The following is a 9,231-nucleotide window of genomic DNA, read 5'->3' as shown; positions in this document are numbered from 1 at the left end:
AAAAATATCTTTCCCTTTTTCTCTCTTAAAATTTCGAAAATTAGATTTGACTTTTTCAAAAAATTTTAAAATCTAGTTGTTTTTATGAGTCAAATCAAATTTTCAATTTAAAAATCTTATCTTTTTCAAAATCTTTTTCAAAAATCAAAACTTTTTCATTTTTCTTAGTTATTTTCGAAAATTTTAAAAATATTTTTCAAAAATCTTTTTCTTATTTTTATATCATATTTTCGAAAATAACATCATCAATTAATGTTTTGATTCAAAAATTTCAAGTTTGTTACTTACTTGTTAAGAAAGATTCAAACTTTAAGTTCTAGAATCATATCTTGTGATTTCTTGTGAATCAAGTCATTAATTGTGATTTTAAAAATCAAATCTTTTTCAAAACCAATTTCAATCATATCTTTTCAAAAATATCTTCTCATCTTATCTTTTTCAAAATTTGATTTCAAAATATCTCTTCTAACTTCCTAACTTCTTATCTTTTCAAAATTTGTTTCAACTAACTAACTAACTTTTTGTTTGTTTCTTACCTTTTTCAAAACTACCTAACTAACTCTCTCTCTCTAATTTTCGAAAAAATCTTCCCTCTTTTTCAAAATTTCTTTTTAATTAGACTAATTATTTTATTTTTTATTTGAATTTTTGAAAAACTACTAACCTTTTTCAAAAACTATTTTCGAAAATCACTAACTCTTTTTCAAAAATTATTTTCGAAAATTCTCTCCTCCTCTCATCCCCTTCTATTTATTTATTCATCTACTAACACTTCTCTTCATCTCACATCTCTGCTCCTATCATCACCTTTGTGTTTGGATTCTTCATTCTTCTTCACCCCTATTCCTTTTCTTCTTCTACTAACAATAAGGAACCTCTTTACTGTGACATAGAGGATTCCTCTTCTTTTCTTTTTCTCTTCTCTTTCTTATGAGCAGGGACAAAGAAAAAGGCATTCTTGTTGAAGCTGATCCAGAACCTGAAAGGACTCTGAAGAGAAAACTAAGAGAAGCTAAATTACAACAATCCAGAGACAATCTTATTGAAAATTTTGAACAGGTAAAGGAGATGGCAGCCGAATCCAACAACAATAATGCAAGGAGAATGCTTGGTGACTTTACTGCACCTAATTCCAATTTACATGGAAGAAGCATCTCCATTCCTACCATTGGAGCAAACAATTTTGAGCTGAAACCTCAGCTAGTTTCTCTGATGCAGCAGAACTGCAAGTTTCATGGACTTCCATCTGAAGATCCTTTTCCGTTCTTAACTGAATTCTTGCAGATCTGTGATACTGTTAAGACTAATGGAGTAGATCCTGAAGTCTACAGGCTCATGCTTTTCCCTTTTGCTGTAAGAGACAGAGCTAGAATAGGGTTGGACTCTCAACCAAAAGACAGCCTGAACTCTTGGGATAAGCTGGTCACGGCTTTCTTAGCCAAGTTCTTTCCTCCTCAAAAGCTGAGCAAGTTTAGAGCTGATGTTCAAACCTTCAGACAGAAAGAAGGTGAATCCCTTTATGAAGCTTGGGAAAGATACAAGCAGTTGACCAAAAAGTGTCCTTCTGACATGCTTTCAGAATGGACCATCCTGGATATATTCTATGATGGTTTATCTGAGCTATCAAATATGTCATTGGATACTTCTGCAGGTAGATCCATTCACCTAAAGAAAATGCCTGCAAAAGCTCAAAAACTCATTGACATGGTTGCTAATAACCAGTTTATGTACACTTCTGAGAGGAATCCTGTGAGTAATGGGACGCCTATGAAGAAGGGAGTTCTTGAAATTGATACTCTGAATGCCATATTGGCTCAGAACAAAATATTGACTCAGCAAGTCAATATGATTTCTCAGAGTCTGAATAGAGTGCAAGCTGCATCCAACAGTACTCAAGAGGCTTCTTATGAAGAAGAAGCTTATGTTCCTGAAAACCCTGCAATAGCAGAGGTGAATTACTTAGGTGAACCTTATGGAAACACCTATAATCCATCATGGAGAAATCATCCAAATCTCTCATGGAAGGATCAAAGGCCTCAACAAGGCTTTAATAATGGTGGAAGAAACAGGTTTAACAATAGTAAACCTTTTCCATCATCCACTCGGCAACAGACAGAGAATTCTGAGCAGAATCTATCTAGCTTAGCAAATTTAGTCTCTGATCTATCTAAGGCCACTGTGAGTTTCATGAATGAAACAAGGTCTTCCATTAGAAATTTGGAAGCACAAGTGGTCCAGCTGAGTAAAAGGATCACTAAAATCCCTCCTAGTACTCTCCCAAGCAATACAGAAGAAAATCCAAAGAGAGAGTGCAAGGCCATTGATAGTACCAAAATGGCCGAACCCAAAGAGGGAAAAGAGAACGTGAATCCCAAGGAAGAAGACTTCCTGGAACGTCCAGTGATCAATAAGGAGCTTCCCTCTGAGGAACCAAAGGACTCTGAGGCTCATCTAGAGACCATAGAGATTCCATTGAACCTCCTTATGCCATTCATGAGCTCTGATGAGTATTCCTCTTCTGAAGAGAATGAGGATGTTACTGAAGAGCAAGCGGCCAAGTTCCTTGGTGCAATCATGAAGCTAAATGCCAAATTATTTGGTATTGAGACTTGGGAAGATGAACCTCCCTTGTTCACCAATGAACTAAGTGATCTGGATCAACTGACATTACCTCAGAAGAGACAGGATCCTGGAAAGTTCATAATACCTTGTACCATAGGCACCATGATCATTAAGGCTCTGTCTGACCTTGGTTCAGGGATAAACCTCATGCCCCTCTCTGTAATAGAGAAACTGGGAATCTATGGGGTGCAAGCTGCTAAAATCTCATTAGAGATGGCAGATAATTCAAGAAAACAGGCTTATGGACAAGTAGAGGACGTGTTAGTAAAGGTTGAAGGCCTTTACATCCCTGCTGATTTCATAGTCTTAGATACTGGAAAGGAAGAAGATGAATCCATCATCTTAGGAAGACTTTTCCTAGCCACAGCAAGAGCTGTGATTGATGTGGACAGAGGAGAATTGATCCTTCAAATAAATGAGGACAACCTTGTGTTTATAACTCAAGGATCTCTCTCTGCATCCATGGAGAGGAAGCATAAAAAGCTTCTCTCAAAGCAGAGTCAACCAAAGCCCCCACAGTCAAACTCTAAGTTTGGTGTTGGGAGGCCACAACCAAACTTTAAGTTTGGTGTCAAACCCCCATATCCAAACTCTAAGTTTGGTGTTGGGAGGTCTCAACAAAGCTCTGCACATCTGTGAGGCTCCACGAGAGCCCACTATCAAGCTATTGACATTAAAGAAGCGCTTGTTGGGAGGCAACCCAATATTTATTTATCTAATTTTATTTTTGTCTTTCATGTTTTCTTAGGTTCATGATCATGTGGAGTCACAAAATAAACGAAAAATTTAGAAACAGAATCAAAAACAGTGGAAGAAAAATCACACCCTGGAGGAAGCACCTGTCTGGCGTTCAATGCCAGAACAGAGCATGGTTCTGGCGCTGATCGCCCAAAATGGGCAGTATCTGGGCACTGAACGCCCAAAATGGGCAGCATCTGGGCGCTGAATGCCAGAATTGCACCCTGGAGAAGAGCTGGCACTGAACGCCCAGAACAAGCATGGTTCTGGCGTTCAACGCCAGAAATGGGCAACAAATGGGCGTTGAACGCCCAAAATGGGCACCAACCTGGCACTGAACGCCCAGAGTTGTGTGCAAGGGCATTTTACATGCCTAATTTGGTGCAAGGTTGTAATTCCTTGAACACCTCAGGATCTGTGGACCCCACAGGATCATCTCAGGATCTGTGAATCTCACAGGATCCCCACCCACATCACCCTCTCTCTCTCCATTCATGGTCATCCCTTCTGTTTTCCATTCACCACTCACATCCATACACACATCCCTCTATCTCCTCCATATCTTCTTCTTCTTCATCTATTCTTTCTTTTCTTGCTCGAGGGCGAGCAATATTCTAAGTTTGGTGTGGTAAAAGCATAAGTTTTTTGTTTTTCCATTATCATTAATGGCACCTAAGGGCAGAGAAACCTCAAAAAAGAGGAAAGGGAAGACAAATGCTTCCACCTCTGAGCCATGGGAGATGGAAAGATTCATCTCACAAGCCCATCACTAAGAAAAGGATGGAGCAAACAAGAGAGCACATTCATGAATCTCAACAGGCACATGAAGAAGCTCATCATCAAGAAATCCCTGAGATACATCAAGGGATGCACTTGCCTCCACAGAATTTTCGGGAGCAAATCAACACCTCCCTAGGAGAATTAAGTTCCAACATGGGACAATTAAGGGTGGAACATCAAGAACACTCCATCATCCTTCATGAAATTAGAGAAGATCAAAAAGCAATGAGGGAGGAGCAACAAAGACAAGGAAGAGACATAGAAGAGCTCAAGGACATCATTGTATCCTCAAGAAGGAAACGCCACCATCACTAAGGTGGATTCATTCCTTGTTCTTATTTCTTCTGTTTTTCGTTTCCTATGTTAAGTGCTTATCTATGTTTGTGTCTTCATTACATGATCATTAGTAGTTAGTAACTTTGTCTTAAAGTTATGAATGTCCTATGAATCCATCACCTCTCTTGAATGAAAAATGTTTTAATTCAAAAGAACAAGAAGTACATGAGTTTCGAATTTATCCTTGAACTTAGTTTAATTATATTGATGAGGTGATAATGCTTCTTGTTTTCTGAATGAATGCTTGAACAGTGCATATGTCTCTTGAAGTTGTTGTTTAAGAATGTTAAATATTTTGGCTCTTGAAAGAATGATGACTAGGAGACATGTTATCTGATAATCTGAAAAATCATAAAAATGATTCTTGAAGTAGGAAAAAGCATCAAAGAACAAAGCTTGCAGAAAAAAAAAATTATAGCGAAAAAAATAGAAAGAAAAAGAAAAAGCAAGCAGAAAAAGCCAAAAGCTCTTAAAACCAAGAGGCAAGAGCAAAAAGCCAATAACCCTTAAAACCAAAAGACAAGGGCAAATAAAAAGGATGCCAAGGCTTTGAGCATCAGTGGATAGGAAGGCCTAAAGGAATAAAATCCTGGTCTAAGCGGCTAAACCAAGCTGTCCCTAACCATGTGCTTATGGCGTGTAGGTGTCAAGTGAAAACTTGAGACTGAGCGGTTAAAGTCAAGGTCCGAAGCAAAAAAAAGAGTGTGCTTAAGAACCCTGGACACCTCTAATTGGGGACTTTAGCAAAGCTGAGTCACAATCTGAAAAGGTTTACCCAATTATGTGTCTGTGGCATTTATGTATCCGGTGGTAATACTGGAAAACAAAGTGCTTAGGGCCACGGCCAAGACTCATAAAGAAGCTGTGTTCAAGAATCATCATACTAAACTAGGAGAATCAATAACACTATCTAAACTCTGAGTTCCTATAGATGCCAATCATTCTGAACCTCAATGGATAAAGTGAGATGCCAAAACTATTCAAGAGGCAAAAAAAAAAAGCTACAAGTCCCGCTCATCTGATTGGAGCTATGTTTCATTGATAGTTTAGAATTTATAGTATATTCTCTTCTTTTTATCCTATTTGATTTTCAGTTGCTTGGGGACAAGCAACAATTTAAGTTTGGTGTTGTGATGAGCGGATAATTTATACGCTTTTTGGCATTATTTTTAGTATGTTTTTAGTAGAATCTAGTTACTTTTAGGGATGTTTTCATTAGTTTTTATGTTAAATTCACATTTCTGGACTTTACTATGAGTTTGTGTATTTTTCTGTGATTTCAGGTATTTTCTGGCTGAAATTGAGGGACTTGAGCAAAAATCAGATTCAGAGGTTGAAGAAGGACTGCTGATGCTATTGGATTCTGACCTCCATGCACTCAAAATGGATTTTCCGGAGCTACAGAACTCAAAATGGCGCGCTTCTAATTGCGTTGGAAAGTAGACATCCAGGGCTTTCCAACAATATATAATAGTCCATACTTTGCCCAAGTTTAGACGATGCAAACTGGCGTTCAAAACCAGCTCTCTACCCAATTCTGGCATCCAGCGCTAGAAACAAGCTGCAAAGTGGAGTTCAACGCCCGAACTGGCACAAAAGCTGGCGTTCAACTCCAAGAATGACCTCTCCACGTGTAGACTTCAAGCTCAGCCCAAGCACACACCAAGTGGGCCCCGGAAGTGGATTTATGCATCAATTACTTACTTCTGTAAATCCTAGTAGCTAGTTTATTATAAATAGGACATTTTACTATTGTATTGGGGATCTTTGGATCATCTTTGGACGCCTGGTTCTTAGATCAGAGGGGCTGGCCATTTGGCCATGCCTGGATCTTTCACTTATGTATTTTCAATGGTAGAGTTTCTGCACTCCATAGATTAAGGTGTGGAGCTCTGCTGTTCCTCAAAGATTAATGCAAAGTACTACTGTTTTTCTATTCAATTCAACTTATTCTGCTTCTAAGATATTCATTCGCTCTTCAACCTGAATGTGATGAACGTGACAATCATCATCATTCCCTATGAACGCGTGCCTGACAACCACTTCCGTTCTGCATTAGATTGAATGAGTATGTCTTAGATCTCTTAATCAGAATCTTCGTGGTATAAGCTAGATTGATGGCGGCATTCATAAGAGTCCGGAAAGTCTAAACCTTGTCCGTGGTATTCCGAGTAGGACTCTGGGATTGAATGACTGTGACGAACTCAAAACTCGCGAGTGCTGGGCGTAGTGACAGATGCAAAAGGATAGTAAATTCTATTCCAGTATGATCGAGAACCTCCAAGATGATTAGCCATGCAGTGACAGCGCATCGGACCATTTTCACAGAGAGGAATAGGATGCAACCAACGACAAGGGTGATGCCTCCAGACGATTAGCCGTGCTGTGACAGAGCATTTGGACCATTTTCCCGAGAGGATTAAAAGTAGCCAGTGGCACCGGTGACATCCTTACATAAAGCCAGCCATAGAAAGGAGTAAGACTGATTGGATGAAGACAACAGGAAAGCAGAGGTTCAGAGGAACGATTGCATCTCCATACGCTTATCTGAAATTCTCACCAATGATTTACATAAGTATTTCTATCCTTATTTTATTACTTATTTTCGAAAACCCCATTACTATTTTATATCTGCCTGACTGAGATTTACAAGGTGACCATAGCTTGCTTCATACCAACAATCTCCGTGGGATTCGACCCTTACTCACGTAAGGTATTACTTGGACGACCCAGTGCACTTGCTGGTTAGTTATGCGAAGTTGTGAAGATATGTTTAGACCATGGTTCTGTACATCCGTTTTTGGTTCCATCGCCAGGGAATCAATTTTGAACAATAATTCACAACCTGAGTAACAATTTCGCATACCACTAACCAATGTCGAAGCACATGTTTGCCCATTCCTTGTGAGACGACCCGAGGTTTGAATACTTCGGTTATTTCTATTGGGGTTGAACTTGTGACAACCAAATCCCTCTTCTAAATTTGACCCCCGAGGATTGTTGTTGGTAGAGCTATACTCACAACGAGGTGTTATTAAAGAGAAATCTACCAACACACCGCTGGGGCGTTGTCAATACGCTTATCTGAAACTCTCACCAATAAATTACATAAATATCTCTATCCTATTTTAATTATCTTTTAGTACACTATAATCTCTTAATACATTTGAATCCGCCTGACTGAGATTTACAAGGTGACCATAGCTTGCTTCAAGCCGACAATCTCCGTGGGATCGACCCTTACTCACGTAAGGTTTATTACTTGGACGACCCAGTGCACTTGCTGGTCAGTTGTGCGAAGTTGTGACAAAGAATTAATATTATAAACATGCGTATAAAGTTTTCAGCGCCGTTACCAAGGAATGGAACCGTCACGATTTCCGCGCACCACTAAGCCATTCCTGCCCTGTAATCCCTGAAATCACTTAACACACATATCAAAGAATCAAATGGTAATAAGAGAGGATTAATTTTTGGTAATTTAAAGGCTTGGGAAGCAAGTTTCCTAATTATAGAACAAAATTAGGAAGGAAAATATAAAACCATGCAATTAGTATGAATAAGTGTGCAAAGACTTGATAAAAACCACTCAATTGAGCACAAGATAAACCATAAAATAGTGGTTTATCAATCTCCCCACACTTAAACATTAGCATGTCCTCATGCTAAGCTCAAGAGAAGCTATAAAGGAGTGAAGAGGAATGGCAGAATGTATGAAATACAACCTATCTATATGAATGCAACTACATGCTAAGATGTTTCTACCTACTTGGTCAAAGTAAATAAATCTTCCAAGAACAGACATAAACTGGATTTCACTAATTCAAATCATAAAATAAAGTACAAGTAGACTTGTAAAAGAAAATAGCTCGTGAAAGCCGGGAACAAAGAATCGAGCATCGAACCCTCACTGGAAGTGTATGCACTCTAATCGCTCAGGTGTTTGAGGTTCGATTCTCTCAATTCTCTACTAATCTTGCTTTCTAAGGCTTGCTCTTATTCTACCAATCAACAAAAGTTTAATGCACAAATACATAAATCAAGAGGTCTTTTAAGGGTTGTAATGGGGTTAGGGTCAAGGTAGGATTGTATTTGGTTAAGTGGACTAATATCTGAATTCTTAATTAACCTAAACTTCTCACCTAACTTAGGACAATCCATGTAATCATAATATAAAGCCTGACTACCCATTAATTATATTTTCCACATATTCTTGGATCCGAATTCGAGTACAACTCATATACATTGCTTTCACCATTTACTTTGGGGCATTTTGTCCCCTTTTATTATTTGCTCTTTTTCTTTTCTTTACTCCTTTATTTATCTTTTTTTATATATATAAGCCTATATTTCTTTCTTTTGTTTTTCTCAATGCATATGATTAAATTATTGAATGCATAAACATGTTCTTAACATTCTTGTTCATATTTTCTCAAGAATACACAACACCCAATTCTCAAACCAAATGTTTTCAATCCCAATTTCCCCACACTTAATTCGTGAGCACCCTCACTAGTCTAAGCTAACCAAGGATTCAAATTAAGGACATTATTGTTTTCTGCTTAAAGTTAATGATGTGCTAAAGTAAAGAACAAAGGGGTAAAATAGGCTCAAAATTGGTTTGCAAGGGATAATGAAAGGTTAAGGCCATATGGGTATGTAAACTAAGTAAAACAAAGGCCTCAATCACATAAGTGCATGCATACATTAAACAATGGAAATATAGAATTAAGCAAGACAAATATCACAATTTTA

General features: G+C 38.1%; 1 non-coding gene across 1 annotated transcript; it reads right to left on the bottom strand.

Moving 5' to 3' along the window:
• Nucleotides 1-1,467: 1,467 nt before the first annotated feature.
• LOC112773408 (small nucleolar RNA R71) lies at nucleotides 1,468-1,571 on the bottom strand. Its single transcript, XR_003187959.1, has one exon. It is a non-coding gene; the product is annotated as a small nucleolar RNA R71 (small nucleolar RNA).
• Between the last annotated feature and the right edge of the window lie 7,660 nt (nucleotides 1,572-9,231).

This window comes from Arachis hypogaea, chromosome 18 (genome assembly GCF_003086295.3).
Source record: "Arachis hypogaea cultivar Tifrunner chromosome 18, arahy.Tifrunner.gnm2.J5K5, whole genome shotgun sequence".
Classification (NCBI taxonomy): Eukaryota; Viridiplantae; Streptophyta; class Magnoliopsida; order Fabales; family Fabaceae; genus Arachis; species Arachis hypogaea.
Note: the sequence above shows the minus strand (reverse complement) of the source record. Positions and strands in the feature narration are given on the sequence as shown.